At 49.9% G+C, this 16246-nt stretch overlaps 1 protein-coding gene across 1 annotated transcript in view; it reads right to left on the bottom strand.

Moving 5' to 3' along the window:
- LOC123356218 (zinc finger protein 850-like) overlaps nt 1-16246 on the bottom strand; it is a 316339-nt gene that overhangs the window by 100742 nt on the left and 199351 nt on the right. The window lies entirely within an intron of this gene.

The following is a 16246-nucleotide window of genomic DNA, read 5'->3' as shown; positions in this document are numbered from 1 at the left end:
ATTTGGTTCCAAAGCCTTTGTAACCTAGGCCCTACAGAAGATCTCTCCTAGCTAATCCTATGGTATGGGAGATGCAGATGTTGAGGAAATAGAAGTGGGGGTTTTGTTGAATTTATCCCTTGTAGGTGCTAAAAATGTCTATCAAATCAGTTTTGGAAATCTAATAGCTGAAGAAAAATAGCTATTTTTCAATAGAAACTCCTGCTCTGGTAACTAATGGAGATTGTGATCCAGCACTGTATCCAGTCCCTTGCCTGGAACTGTGCCACCAAATTAAAGAAAAGCTGGGCATGTTTTGGGAAGCCATTCTTCACTAACACTGCTGAGATTTTGAGTGGTTTGTAAAGGATTCCACTTCAGAGAAGTGTAAATTTACCCTAACCAAGGCCAAGGATTTTGAAAGAACTGGGGCTGAAAGAGTCAACACCCAGTTCTTGGTTTCCACTCCAGTAAAGGAAGCTATGGTGACCAATGACCCAAGGAAAATTGTTTGTACAACTCCATTTCCTAGTTCAGTGTCGCTGATTACAGTTCCAAAGGATGACAGGGTTAGACTGAGAACAATCATCCTTCACCATTTGAACCCAAAGAGAGAGTGCTTCATAGGAAAGTCCTTCCCCGTGGATCCCAAACTGGCTGCCGGATTGGGTAACAAGGACTTTCAGGCTGTAGAAATGATGGGAACCAATGAGGCAACAAATGTGTCAGGCTCCAATTTCAGACTTCTGGATGCATGCAGGTTGAGTCCTGATTCTAAGGTTTTGTATCTGACACTGTGATTACACAATAAAACTGATGTTGGTGCAGCTGCATAATGTAGCTGCGCTGCTGTAGCACTGCTATTACAGATGCTCTAAGCCAATGGGAGAAATTTCTCCTGTCCGACTTTATTAGTCCAGCCCTCACAAGCGGCGGAGGTTGTGTTGGCAGGGGAAGCTCTCCTGCTGACATAGCACTATCTACACAGGGGGTTAGGGCTGTGTAACTACATTTCTCAGTGGTGTGGATTTTTCACACCCCTGAGATATATAGTTATATTGATAAATGTAGACCAGACCTTAGTTTTCTCTTGTGTTTTATGCAATTACATCACTTCGTAGAATCTCAGGGTTGGAAGGGACCTCAGGAGGTCATCTAGTCCAACCCCCACTTCTTTCCCTCCTCCTACTTTGAATGACTAAAAAGTGTGACGAGAGGTATTTTTCCTCATGATGCAAACATTCCCACACAGGAGACTCCTTCCACCAACACATACAGCAGAAGATCCTGAGATATATGAACTCTCAGAAGTGTTGGAACCTACGTTGGGACAAACCACAACTTGAACCAAAGTTCAGTTGTTGGCAATGGGCATTAAAAGAAAACTAACATATATGACAAGAATTTGTGATTTTTTAATATATTATTGTTACCAATGAAAATGAAATTATAGGTGAAGTTATTGGTTAAAGAGTAAGAGACTGTGTGATAATCTGAATTATTTTGGAAAACTGAAAGTTGTCTTGTTTTTTGTTTTGTTAGTCGTACAGGAAATGATGGCTAATCTTGAAAAGTTAATTTGATTTAATTTACTATCTGTAGTGTAAGAAGTTCTGGTCAAAAATCTCACTCCAAAGGTTGGGGTGGAGGAATGTGTGTGAGAAAGTGTATAAGAGAATATTGGCCCAGTACAGATTTTAATTGTGTTTTCAAATACAACTTATTTCGCTTAGTTTCAAAGTCAATTTCTGTTAAAAGGAAAACTACTCGAGGAGATAAATTGTATAAGTTTTCACTCACTTAGACTGTAAGGGTCACTGTCTTCCCCACTTCTCTAATTTGCAAAGGAAAGGCCTGACATCTGTCACAGGATGTGTCCAGCAGGTAGGAAAGCTGCACTCATCAACTATCAGTATGAAGAAAAAGGCTGAAATCCATTGCCTTTCAGGTCTATAAGCCAGCTAAAAGCTGGTCTATGTTGAAAAGCTGGGTTGGCAGAGCCACATCTCTCAAGGGGTGTGAAAAGCTCCACTGAGAGAAGTAGTTAATGTGACCTGAGCCCCCCTGTAGACAGTGTTATGTTGTCAGAAGAATATTTCCAGTGTTTGAAGTGTAGACATAGCCTTAGTCAGATTAATCCCCTCTGGGAAGCGAGTCATGACATCAATTCCAATTTTGACCCATCTCCCTGTATGTGAGAAAGCTACTAGTATGGAGGGCTGAGCCAGCTGTCCAATCGCCAGGTTCCTCAACTGTAGCTACAGCTCTTACAGCTGGTCTACACTACGCGTTTATACCAAATTTAGCAGCGTTAAACTGAATTAACCCTGCACCCGTCCACACAACGAAGCCCTTTATATCTATATAAAGGGCTCTTAATATTGATATCTGTACTCCTCCCCGACGAGAGTAGTGCTCAAATCGGTATTGCCATTTCAGAATAGGGTTAGTGTGGCCACAATTTGATGGTATTGGCCTCCGGGAGCTATCCCACAGTGCACCATTGTGACCGCTCTGGACAGCAATCTGGAGTCAGATGCACTGGCCAGGTAGACAAGAAAAGCCCCGCGAACTTTTGAATTTCATTTCCTGTTTGCCCAGCATGGAGAGCTGATCAGCACAGGTGACCACGCAGAGCTCATCAGCACAGGTAACTATGCACTCTGAGAATTGAAAAAGAGCTCCAGCATGGACCGCACGGGAGGTACTGGATCTAATTGCTATATGGGGAGAGGATTCCTTGCTAATAGAATTCCATTCCAAAAGACTAAATGAAAAAACATTTGAAAAAATTTCCAAGGCCTTGATGGAGAGAGGCCACACCAGGGACTCAGTACAGTGCCGTGTGAAAGTTAAGGAGCTCAGACAAGCCTACCAGAAAACCAAAAAAGCAAATGGAAGGTCCGGGGCAGGGCCGCAAACATGCCACTTCTACATTGAGCTGCATGCAGTTCTAGGGGGGTCCGACACCAGTACCCCACCCCTGTCCGTGGATTCTGAGGCAGGAGTAATCGCAGCCATGCCTGAGGATTCTGCGGATGGGGAAGATGAGGAGGAGGACGAGCTTGCAGAGAGCACACAGCACTCCATTCTCCCCAACAGCCAGGAGCTTTTTCTCAGCCTGACGGAATTACCCTCCCAGCCCTCCCAAGCCACTATCCCAGACAATGAAGCTATGGAAGGGACCTCTGGTGAGTGTACCTTTGTAAATATAAAACATGGTTTAAAAGCAAGCATTTTTTAATGATTAATTTGCCCTGAGGACTTGGGATGCATTCGTGGCCAGTACAGTTACTGGAAAAGTCTGTTAACATGTCTGGGGATGGAGTGGAAATCCTCCAGGGACATCTCCATGAAGCTCTCCTGGAGGTACTCCACAAGCCTTTGCAGAAGGTTTCTGGGCAGGGCAGCCTTATTCCGTCCTCCATGGTAGGACACTTGACCACGCCATACATGTAGCAAGTAATCTGGTATCATTGCATGACAAAGCCTAGCTGCGTATGGTCCCGGTGTTTACTGGCATTCAAGCAACATCCGTTCTTTATCTCACTGTGTTATTCCTAGGAGAGTGATATCATTCATGGTAACCTGGTTGAAATACAGGAATTGAATTAAGGGGAGGGACAGAGATTGTTGGGCTGTTTGCCTGTGGCGTACAAGAAATCCTTCCCTGCATTTAGCCAAGCAGGGGGAGAGGAGGGGGTGATTGGTGCTGAGCTTTTTCGCATTTGGCTAGCTGGGATCTTCCCTGCTACCAGCCACACGGTGGGGGGGAGGGTGGCTAGCAGCGATCTTCCATGATACCAGCCACGCGGTGGGGGGAGGGGTAAAGCGATCATCCCAGAGAATTGGATGGGGGCGGTTCTGGTGCTGCACGTTAACAGGAAAGAAGCAGCACTCAACGGGCTTTGCTTGCTATTTGGGAAAGGAGGGTGCTGGATATATGAAGGCTGCAGAAGCCGAAAGACAATGGCTTACCATGGCCACATGCAAGCCGAATTCTGATGCCCGGACCCGCATCTGTGATCTCTAACACCAAAGCCGCAGGCATGCAATATTAAGATACAAAATGCAACCTTGTGGTGAGATCACATGTGCTATGTAAGGTGAATAGTGTTGTTCACCGTGAAAGAGTATAACCATTGTTCTGTAAAATGTATCTTTTTAAATACTTCTCTCCCTTTTTTCCCTCCCTCCTGCAGCTGCAAATTTTTCAAGTCTCCCTCCTCTGTCCCAAAGGCTATCTCAGATAAGGCGGCAAAAAAAAAAGATGCAAGACTAAATGTTCTTGGAAATCATGGAAATGACCCGCAATGAAAGAGCTCATCTGAATGAGTGAAAGGACATGGTATCAAAGTACAGGAAAGATGCCAGTGACCGTGAGGACAGGAGGGACCAACGTGAGGACAGGAGGGACCAACGTGAGGACAGGAGGGACGCTCGAGATGAGAGATGGCGGCAGGAAGATCTGAGGTGTCGGGATGCAACTCTGGGGCTGCTGCGTTATCAAACTGACATGCTCCGGCGTCTGGTGGAGCTTCAGGAATGGCAGCAGGATCACAGAGTGCCGCTGCAGCCCCTGTATAACCATCCTCCCCCCTCACCATGTTCCTTAGCCTCCTCAACCACCAGACGACTAAGAACGTGTGGGGGGAGGCTCCGTGCACCCACCCATTCCACTCCAGTGGACAGCCCAACCAAAAGGCTGTCATTATTTTGAAATTTTTTTAGTGGCCTTTTCCTTCCCTCCTATCCTCCTCCCAAACCCCACCTGGGCTACCTTGTCAGGTCTCTTCCTCTTTTTATAATTAATTAATAAAGAATACATGATTCTTAAATGAGAGTGACTTTATTTCCTTAGGAAGTAAGCGGTAATCGAAGGGGGAGGGTGGGTGGCTTACAGGAAATGAGTCAATCGGGGGTGGGGAAGGTTCATCAAGGAGAAACAAACACAACAGTCACACTATACCCTGGCCCGTGATGAAACTGGTTTTCAAAGCTTCTCTGATGCGCACCGCTTCCTGGTGTGCTCTTCTAATTGCCCTGGTGTCTGGCTGCACGTAATCAGTGGCCAGGTGATTTGCCTCAGCCTCCCACCCCGCCATAAAGGTCTCCCCCTTACTCTCACAGAGATTGTGGAGCACACAGCAAGCAGCAATAACAAAGGGGACATTGGTTTGGCTGAGGTCTGAGCGAGTCAGTAATGTGCGCCAGTGCGCCTTTAAACGGCCAAAGGCACATTCTACCACCATTCTGCACTTGCTCAGCCTGTAGTTGAACAGCTCCTGACTACTGTCCAGGCTGCCTGTGTATGGCTTCATAAGCCATGGCATCAAGGGGTAGGCTGGGTCCCCCAGGATAACTACAGGCATTTCAACATCCCCAACTGTTATTGTATGGTCTGGGAAGTAATTTCCTTGCTGCAGCCATTTAAACAGAGTAGTGTTCCTGAAGACGCGAGCGTCATGAACTCTTCCCAGCCATCCCACTTGGATGTTGGTGAAATGTCCCTTGTGATCCACCAGTGCTTGCAGCACCATGGAAAAGTACCTCTTGCGGTTTATGTAGTGGGTGCCCTGGTGCTCTGGTGCCAAGATAGGGATATGGGTTCCATCTATCGCCCCACCACAGTTCGGGAATCCCGTAGCAGCAGCTTAATGATTGCTTTATCTACTTGCATCACAGCAGCCCCCACAGTAGATTTGCCCACTCCAAATTGATTCCCGACTGACCGGTAGCTGTCTGGTGTTGCAAGCTTCCAGAGGGCTATCACCACTTGCTTCTCAACTGTGAGGGCTGCTCTCATCTTGGTATTCTGGTGTTTCAGGGCAGGGGAAAGCAAGTCACAAAGTTCCATGAAAGTGCCCTTACGCATGCGAAAGTTTTGCAGCCACTGGGAATCGTCCCACACCTGCAACACTATGTGGTCCCACCAGGCTGTGCTTGTTTCATGGGCCCAAAATCGGCGTTCCATGGCTAGAACCTGCCCCATTACCAGCAGGATCTCCAAAGCGCAGGGGCCCGCGGTTTGAGAGAATTCTGTGTCCATGTCCTCATCACTCTCGTCACCGTGCTGCTGTAGCCGCCTCCTCTTCACCTGGTTTTGCAGGTCCTGGTTCAGCATAAGAGAATGCGCGAGGTGTTTACAACATCCATGACTGCTGTCTTGAGCTGAGCAGGGTCCATGCTTGCCTTGCTATGGTGTCTGCACAGTTCACCCAGGAAAAAAGGCGCGAAACGGTTGTCTGCTACTTGCACGGAGGGAGGGGTGAGGCTGTACCCAGAACCACCCGCGACAATGTTTTTTGTCCCATCAGGCACTGGGATCTCAACCCAGAATTCCAATGAGGGGGAGGAGACTGCGGCAAGTATGGGATAGCTATGAGATAGCTACCCACAGTGAAACGCTCTGGAAATCGACACTAGCCTCAGTACATAGACGCACACTGCCAAATTAACGTGCACTTGACTTTATACAATATGTTTAAAAAAACCGGTTTCTGTAAAATCGGAATAATCCTGTAGTGTAGACATACCCTTAGTGCCCATCAATCCAAAGACTGAGAGAAATGGAGAGTTCCAACCGTTGTCATTTTAGTATCTTATTATTCCTCTCTATTTTTTGTGCTTGCCTTTCTATTATATCAGGGTGTGACTGAGATTCCCTGGAGCAGGGGTTCCCAACTTCTTTCTTTCTGTGGCGCCTGCCGAACATGGTATAAAATCTCCACAGTCCACCCATGCCACAACAACTGTTTTTCTGAACGTCCAGTAGATTAAAAGCCAGGGCTGTCGTTAGGGGGTAGCCAGCAGAGCAATTGTGCAGAGCCCCACAACACAGGGGCCCCCACGAAGTTAAGTTGCTTTGGCTTTAGTCCCAGGCAGGAGGGCTCAGATTTCTGCCCTTAGCCCCAGTGGGTCTAATACTGGCCCTGCTTTCTGGTATATTTCTCCCACCCCGAAACCAGCTCACTGCCCTCCAGGGGGCTCCAGACCCCGGGCTGAGAACCATGACCATGGAGCTCTGTCTAGAAGGAGGGAGCAAAGCTGCTGCCTTTCCCGATGGCTGAACTCAGACCCTCAGAGTGGGATATTCCTGCCCTGCCAGTGACACCAGGAAAGCTCCTTGAGCAGCTGCATGGCCTCAGGGACAGTCTAAGCCTGCAGCGCCCCAGGGGCAATGAAGCAGCTGGATCAGGCTGGGAACCTTCATTCCGAGAGAACTGACCTGGCTCCCTGCTCAGCAGCAAAGAGGTCAATTCCCCCACCCCTGATGAATCAGCCTGGAGCTACGTGCAGAGCTGGGGGTTTCTCCTTTCACTCCTGCTCAACTAGGGGAACCAGCCTCTCATTACAGAATGCTCATGTTCAGACCACGTCTTTTTTTACAGTTTTTTATAATACAATATAATCCTTCAATCCTAGTGTCACCATCGATAACATTGTTTGTTCAGACTGGTGAACAAGGGTAAAACTAACCAGCTCTTCAAATCCAAGAGAGGGGAGATAAATTACCTCTCAGAGTCAATGCGGGGTAATCAATAGGCAGACGGTGGGCCAAATCACTTTTAAATGACCCCATAATCTTTTTATTTACTTATTATTCTTAGCACCGGTGTATACCTAATGCATTTCCCTTATGCATTAACCTTATTGAGGGCGGCCAAACTAACAGTTCTCCAGCACCGCATACAACTACCTTATTGGGGATGGCAAAACTAAGTCCCCAGTACCACTTCAAACTAACCTTATTGGGGGCAGCGAAACAGTTCCCCAGCACCTGATCTGCATCTGATCAAGCTACCAGGAAAGTGGTGGATTCTCCATCTCCTGATGTCATTTAATGAAGACTAGATGCCTTTCTGGAATGGGTTTGCCCCAAAAGAAGCTCTTGTGTCATACAGCAGGCCTGTGATATGCAAGGGGTCAGATTAGATGCTCTAATGGTCTCTTCTGGCCATAAAGTGGACTAATTTCTGAAAAGCTGAGTGTGGCATTGGAGCAGCATCTGATGTGTTACTGTCTAGCCGGCTTGCTTGCTAGAACGAACGATCCTTGAGTGGGGTGATCCACAGGGAGTAGCTCAAACCTCCAAAGTGCCTGGCCAGGGACAGGACAATAGCACAGCAAGGGAGGGGTGTGGCAGTGACATCACAAAGGCCTTTTGCAGGACCTCAGACTATTGGTCAAAGGTGGTGGGGAGGTGGTGACCTCACAGAGAGATGCTGACATCAGGCAGGCAGGACAGGGACGAGGGGCCAGGGAAACCTCAGAGACCCCTGTGGCTTTGCTTCAGCAAGTCTCCTTCTCCAGGTCTCTCTTTGAGGACAGAATATTTGAGTTCACGTACGTGAGCGCCAGGAGGAACCTCTTTCGAGTTTTCTCCTTCCCTTTTAGTGATTTTACTAGAGACCAGGCATCTCTGTTTAGCAGGTAAGAGCCTCCTTGAGGTTTGAAACCTGTTCAGTCTGATGCATCTGGTGACAGTTGAATTCTAGGCATGGAAAACACGAATTTAAGGAGGCAGAATTTTATTCTGCACCTGGGATTTTGTCCCTTAGAATCACTGGGGACATTAGGGTTTGTTCTTTTTGTTTCACCTTTTCCTCCATCCATCCCTCCCTCCTTTCTCGTCGTCTCTTCCTTCTTTTGTCCTTTCTCCTGTTCTCCTCCCAACACCAGGAGAGAGAGAGAGGGTGTGTGTGTGTGTGTGTGTTGCCGGGCAGTGCTCGGCAGCTCCCGCTGTGGGAGGTCCACCCAAAAATGTGGGGCTGAAATAGTGCTCGGGCAGTGATCCTCACCAGTGACCTGGCCCATCCTTTGGGCTCTCTGGTGAGAACCCTCAGCCTCCTGTCCTCAGTCTCTACCCTGATTGGCTGAGCAGGGGCTTATTGACAGGGAGGAAACTCAGGTCCTTGTTGTTCTCTTTTAAGACCAAGTAAATAAGTCAGAACCAGTCATATGTTTGATTAATTTTGCTGTTTCTCTGCATGAATTGTCTCTGAGCAGTTCAGGATTCTCTCTAACATTGCAGTTCTCCTAAAATACTTGCTGAATAATTACTGTGTACTGTTGTTGGTCTGGAGCTCATCTGAGAGCACTTTATTCAGGTCATTCAATGTATGAAATTCAAGATCTGATGGTTAGTTTGAAAATCAGGGCTCTTGGGTCCTATTCCCAACTCTGCCACTGACTGGCTGTGTGACCTAAGTCAATTCTCCTTTCTCAGCCTTTACTTCTCCCTCTTTCAAGTAGGGATAATAGTGATGTGCTCCTACCTACGTCACGGTGGGTGGAGGATGGGGATCCATTGGAGAGTGTCACTAGGCATAGGCGGCAGGTTTGTATAATTTTTGGTGGTGCCCAAAATGGTGGTGCCCCCCCGGCTCCCGCCCTGTAAGCCAATATAAAAAGAAGCTACAATGTGTCAGCACCACAAGATTACAAGGGTCAATTAAAGGTGGAAAGTCAGAAGCAGCACTTGCCTGCTTCAATATACGGTATTATATTTTGTTGCACCTGTTGTGACAAAGTGGGAATGTTCTTAATGTTTTCTCTGAATACTGTGTAGGTGCCTCAGTTTCCCCTGCAAGGTGCCAACTCAAGGTGTTGGGGTCAAAGAGATCAGGTGGCCTCCTTGTCCAGAAGAGAGACAAAGGCTAGAGGAGGGAGTGTCAGTTTGGAGCTGGCAGGGAAAATGGGGAGAGGCCCAGAACTTGGGTCTAGGCTCCCCATCCTCCAAGATGGACCTGACTGAGGGGTCCTGTTTTCTGTTCCTACAAGCTGTTTTAAACTGTGATCCTGTTGTCTAATACACCTTCTGTTTTACCGGCTGGCTGAGAGTCACGTCTGACTGCAGAGTTGGGGTGCAGGGACCTCTGGTTGCCCCAGGACCTGCCTGGGCAGACTCGCTGCGGAAAGCGCACAGTGTGGAAGGGCATGCTGAATGCTCCGAGGTCAGACCCAGGAAGGTGTAAGCTTCTTGCCCTGGAGACAGTCTGCTCAGAGAGAGGAGGCTCCCCCAGAGTCCTGAATGGCTTTGTATGGAGTAGTTCCAAAGCATCCCAGCATCCCCTTCCACACCATGCGCTTCCCAGAAGTCCGCACAGGCACTGACACACTCTCCTCTGGCCTTTGTCTCTTTTCCAGGCATTAGGAGGCCACCTGATCTCTTTGTTCTCCAATACCTTCAGTTGGCACCTTGCAGGAGAGCGGCCCAGGCCATCAGTTGCCCGGAGACAGGGTTTCAACCATTCTCTGTGCAGACGGCATCACACTGGCACTCTAGGGCTCTACAACAATCACACCCCCTTATCCCACCATCTAGATCCTTGAGAAATGCATAGGGGAAACTGATGTACCCACACAGTATTCAGAGAAAACATTAAGAACATTCCCACTTTGTAACACCTGTATACTTTAAAGGGTGTAAAATAGTCAAGTATTGTCCTAAACACAGTGATACTCCAAACTGACCACCAAATTAAGTTGCACGTTTTTCCCCTCAAGTGAGGGCTCTGGGGTGGGGGTGGGGATGAGGGGTTCACTGTGCAGAAGGATGCTCAGGGTTGGGGTGCTGGGGGCACAGGCTCTGGGGTGGGGCACGGCTGGGGATAAGGAACTTGGGATGCAGACAGGCTGCCCCGGGGCTAGGGCCAGAGAGGACTCCCCCCACCCCGTTACTGGCAGCAGCAAGCTCCAGGGGAGGGACCCCTCCTCTCCTTCCTCTCCTGCTGCAGCCTGATGCCCCTCACCCTTGTCTCACTGGGGATGGGGCTGCCCCTTGCCTAGCATTGGGCGGGAGTGGGGGCTGCAGGGGGAGGGGGTGGATCACAGGGTCAAACCTCACCGAAGTCCCAGCAGCTGCTCAGGTGAGTGAGGTCCACTCCAGATGTCCATCTCCTGGCCGGAAGTTCCCTTGGCATCTGCTCCATGTGGGTGATGGGGGGCGGGAGAGAGAGCTCCCAAGCACGTGTGTGCCTCCTCCCCCCTCCTTTCTCCCTCTTCCCCTCCCCCGGTGCTCCAAGAGGCTGCCGGCCACTGATCTCTATAGCCTTAGGTAGAAGCAGCACAAACAAGGGAGAGAGGCACTGGCTGTTTTCTTTCAGGCAGGGAAGCTCCAAGGTGGTGGGGGGGAGGGACAGGGCCTGCTCCAGGCAGGGCCAGGAGAGAAACCCAGCTGCAAATATTGGTGGAGCACAGCCCTCAGCCTTAAATATTCCTGGTGCTCGAGCACCTTGAGCCCATATAACCTGCCGCCCCTATCATTAGGAGTAGTGCATAATATGAGGTGACCTATCACGTTTACTCAGAGCAGATTATGACATAATAGAAAAGCTGAAATAGTCTATTTTATTTGTGTTTGTTTATTTTGAAATTGTTAAGAGCAGCAACTGCTTAGCTCAGACTGAAGTATCTTATCTAAATTTCGAGGTCTAAGCGTCTCCTCTTTGTGTGCGATGAGACAATTTAACACACTGTGACAAACAGGAGATGCTTTTGTTTTGCAACAAAATCTTTTTGCAAAGAACTTTCATCCCACTTGTTATGATTTCGAGAAACAAACTGGTTTAGTCTGAATGGGATTTTCTGACTGAAATGGTTTCAGTGAAATTTCCCCACCATCTCGATTCCTGGGCTCTATCCCTGCCTTTGGGTTTTTTTTTTTTTTTTTTTTTTTTGTCAGTTAGAACAGGAGTCAGGACTGGTGGCTTCTCTTTCTGGCTCTGCCACTGCCTTGCTGTGTAGGCCCTTGGGTAGGTCACTTCCCTTCTCTGGACCTCAGGCTCCTCCCCATCTGTCCAATGCGAAAAGGCACAGTTCTTGAACTCTGGGCAGTAGCTAGCCTGAGTGAGAGAAGGGGTGTTAAAGCCCTCTGTGAAGGAGAAAGGGGAGTTTCACTGTGTTTAGCACCATGGAATTCTAAAGTTTGCTAAAATGTCTAGTCTGCAGAAACAAGAAATGGTTGGGGCCAAACTTTTTAACCACTGCCTTTTTTAAAGCCCATTCAGGGATGTGAGTCCCTGTCTTTTAGGTACCTGGGGTTCTTTGCCAGCAGGAGAGAAGAGGTTCCTGCCTCTGTTTTTGTGGACTTAACAAACCTGGTGCTGTGCCCCAGTTCTCGTCTGAGATCCCTGAAAAAGAACATCTTCCCATCCATGAACAAGACAGGACCTATCTTTCAAAGGGGAACAAATTGAACCCTGGGACTTACAGATTAGCTAGCCTCATTTCCGTAGCTGGAGAGATACTGGAATACATTATTAAACACTCAGTTTGTCAGCAGCACCTACAGGATAATGTGTTTCTTAGGACAAGGGAGCATGGATTTGTCAAGAACAAATCATTCCAAACCAATCCTCTTTCCTTCTTTGGCAGGGTTCCAGGCCTAGTGGAGGTGGATAAACAATAGATGGGATCTATCTTGGTGTTACTAAGGCTTTTGACACAGTGCCATAGGACATTCTCACGAGCAAACGAGGGAAATGCGGTCTAGATGCAATCAGTGTCATGTGGGTGCAGAGCTGGTTGAAAGCCCAGACTCTGAGAGCCGTTCTCCATGTTTGTCTGTCCAATGGAGAGGGTGTACCTAGTGGATCTGGCAGGAATCAGTCCGGGGTTTGGTACTATTCAATAGTTTCATGAATGATTTGGAAAATGGAGTGGAGAGCATGCTTCTAAAATTTGCAAATGACACCAAGCACTTTGGAGCACAGGATTGGAATTCAAAACACCCTTAACAAATTGGAGACTTGGTCTTCTTGAGCTAAACTCCATGGCTGGGCCCCTCTCTCTAGACTGGGCTGAAGTGAAACCCCAGAGCCAAACACTCCTCCTCCTGGACAGTGCGCTCCGCCCTTGAATGGTCAGATGCTGCTTAGCACTGTCAGAGCAGCTTTTGCTGGGGGATTCTCCCAGCACTTTCCAATAGTGGGAAAGTATTAAATCCCCATTTGACTGCTGGGGACAGAGCCCTAGAGTGGGGAGCAACTTGCCCAAAGTCCCACAGGAAAAGGAAAACAACCAGCACTGGAACCGATAGGAAACCCAGCAATGGAACTCAGGAGTCCTGACTCCCAATCCCCTGGTCTGGTCACTCCAGGGGAACACACTCCCTCTCAAAGGCAGGGGGAGCGGCCATGAGGGCCTGCTTGTAATTGCCAGCTGTAGGAGGGAGTGTGCAGCAGTGGTTAGCGAAGGGGCCTGAAAAGAAGGACTGCTGGGTCCCATCCATACTTCTGACACTTGGTGTGACCCTGAACCAGTAGCTTCCCCTCCCCAGGCCTGTTTCTCATCAGTAGGGGTGGGATCGCAGTCCCGACAGCCCAGGGGGGTTGGGAGGCTCCAGGAAGGTGTATAAAGCGCTGGGATGTCAGGATCCTGGAGGCCCTGTCACCCCCACACTAGGGCAGTGTTCAGGGCCGGCTTTAGGAAGTGCAGGGCCCAATTGGAACATTTTCGGCAGGGCCCCAGCAGGGATGTCTAAAAAAAAAAACGTAAAAAAAAGCCTTTCATTTCTTAGCAACCGGTTCCCTATAAAAAGTTCTGATTTAAGGGATGTGCCACAGTATGTATTTTTTGTACTAATAGGGTTACCATACGTCCGAATTTTTAAAATTTATAAATTCCTCCCGGACGGTGATTTAAGAACCAAAAAGCCTGACACGTCCGGGGAAATACAGCTGTATGTTAACCCTACCTAAAATTCTTTTTTAAAAAGATGGGCCTGAACTAGAAATGAGCTCCATTTCACATGTGTGGGTCCCCGCCACTCCCTGGGGGTGCGCTAGGGTGACCAGATGTCCCAATTTTATAGGGACAGTCCCAATTTTGGGGTCTTTTTCTTATCTAGGATCCTATTACCCCCCACCCCCTGTCCCGATTTTTCATACTTGCTGTGTGGTCACCCTAGGGTATGCACATGTGGTTCCCAGCTGCTCCCTGCCCCCCTCATTGAAGCAGATGTGCAGAGTTCCTGCCCTGGGAACTGCAGGGCACCAGTGGACATGGGGCTGGCTGAAGGCAGGGCAGGGGCTGACTGGAGGTAGGGTCTGGCTGCAGGCAGGGCAAGGGGTGCAGGGCTGGCTGGAGACAGGGGTGTGGGGCAGGCTGGCTGGCTTCAGGCTGGCCGCAGGGGGGTGCGGCAGGGGTTGGCAGGACTGGAGACAGAGGAGTAAGGGACTGGCTGGCTTCAGGCAGGGGAGTGCAGCAGGTGTTGGCTGGAAACAGGGCAGGGGATGTGGGGCTGGCTGCAGGCAGGACAGGGGGTGCAGGGCTGGTGCGGGCAGGAAGTGCATCTGGCTGACTGTGGGCAGGGGGTGCGGGGCTGGCTGGAGACAAGGGCTGGCTGTAGGCAGGGCAGGCGGTGCGGGGCTGATGCAGGCAGGGAGTGCAGCAGGGGCTGGCTGTGGGCAGGGGGTGCAGGGCTAGTTGGAGACAGGGGCTGGCTGTGGGCAGGGCAGCGAGTGCGGGGCTGGTGCAGGCAGGGGGTGCGGGTACAGGGGGCACAGCCCACCCTGTATGGTGAGTGCCCCCTCCTCGTCCCTCAGCCACCGGGGTAGCAGCAGCAGCCTGGGGCTTGGGGGTTATTTACAGGGCCAGGGCAGTAGAAGCAATGGGAGCCCTGGACTTTTTAAATAGCCCCCAGAGCCCAACAGCCCTACCCCAGGGCTCAAGCAGTGGGGCTCTGGTGGCAATTTAAAGGGACTGGGGCTCCAGCTCCTGCTGGGAGCCCCAGTCCCTTTAAATTGCCCCCTGGGGAAGCCGGGCCACCCCAGTCCAGCGCACCGGCTCTTGCTGGTACACCGTACTGGGGCTTGGGCACGGGGCCCTCTTAGGCACTGGGCCCGATTCAGGGGAATCAAGCAAATTGGTCTAAAGCTGGCCCTATGTTGGGGTGGGGTGGGGCAGGACTTGGTCCCATTCTGGGCACCACCAAAAATTATACAAACCTGCCGCCCCTGTCCAGCCCAACCTTCTCCAGATGCACCTCAGCCCACACCCATGCAGGGTTTGAAGCTTCCATTGCTTAAATTCCAGCACACTGAGGGATTTCAGCTCCCCTTTGCCCAGAGGGAACCTTCACCCCACTCCCAACCAGATTCTTGTCCATGGGATCACTGTAGGGGGGCTGGGTCCCTCTGTGTTTTTTCTCTCTCTAGGACAGGCCAGGGTGCAATAACTGGGGGATCTGAGCACCCAGGACCTTCTGTGGGGCTGCCATTCCCCTTCCCCTTCTGTGGTCCCATATGTCATTGACTCCAGCCTTTTTTCTATCCATCATCAGCACCAACCCAAGCAAGCTGCACTCACCTCAAAAAGACAGTGTCCTCTGGTGGGTGTAAATCACTGACCTCTCTCCTCTCTGAGCACTGACTCAGTGCTCAGAGAGGAGAGAAACCCTCTGTTTCCTTGCCTCTCAGTCTGTGCAGATGGGACCTTTCCCTCCAGTGCTGGAGGATTCGCCCTTCTCATCTACCCTTGTCCCAAGCAGCACAGCGGGCGGGAATCTTAAATGTACCATGGTGACTTAGGAGCAGAAAGCCTCCCCCCATCTTCCATGCAATTGGCACTTGCCCCTCACCGAGCAGGATTGAAACTCATACAAACTCATAAAGCATGTGCTTTACCACTGAGCTACATCCCCAGATGGGCTGCGGTTGCTATGGGTTACACTCAGAGCCCTCCTGTTTCCACTGCATCCAGTGACCTATAAGCTTCACGAAAAGCCCAGTCCTGCTCTCCTGGAGGTTACTTGTTCATAGAGGTCACTTTTCAGCAGGGCCAGATACTATGTGTGGGGCAGAGAGAGTGGGTGCCCTGGTCTCAGGGTGCAGAGATACACTCAGCCCTCTCCCCTGCATTGGGTGGGAGGTGCTGCAATCCCCTGCTGGAAGGTCATGGTGGGGGACACTGTGAGTAGCTCAACACCTCACCCTGGTGGCAAGAGTGGTGTGGGGAGCTCTAAGTATTTCCACCTGCCTGTGAAGTCCAGCTTTCCCCAGCACATTCACTGTGGTGCAATTGGGTCACTGTTTCCATGGCTGCACAGCAAAGAATCACTCCCAGTTTCCTGTCTATCTGTAGCAGGATTAGCCTGTGTCGGTGGTTAATGAGGTGGATCTAGTTGTAGATTGTTATTCATTCCCCACCTTGACAATTCACACAGTCCCTTTCCCATGCAGATTCCCAGCACCTCAGTGATCCTGGTAGCAGGGGTCGGGGCCTGAGATTTTCAGGGTTCTTTTCCCCTCCACCTGGAGTGAAC

Source organism: Mauremys mutica, chromosome 1 (genome assembly GCF_020497125.1).
Source record: "Mauremys mutica isolate MM-2020 ecotype Southern chromosome 1, ASM2049712v1, whole genome shotgun sequence".
NCBI classification, from domain to species: Eukaryota; Metazoa; Chordata; order Testudines; family Geoemydidae; genus Mauremys; species Mauremys mutica.
The sequence above is the reverse complement of the archived record's forward strand: the minus strand, read 5'-3'. Positions and strand labels throughout refer to the sequence as shown.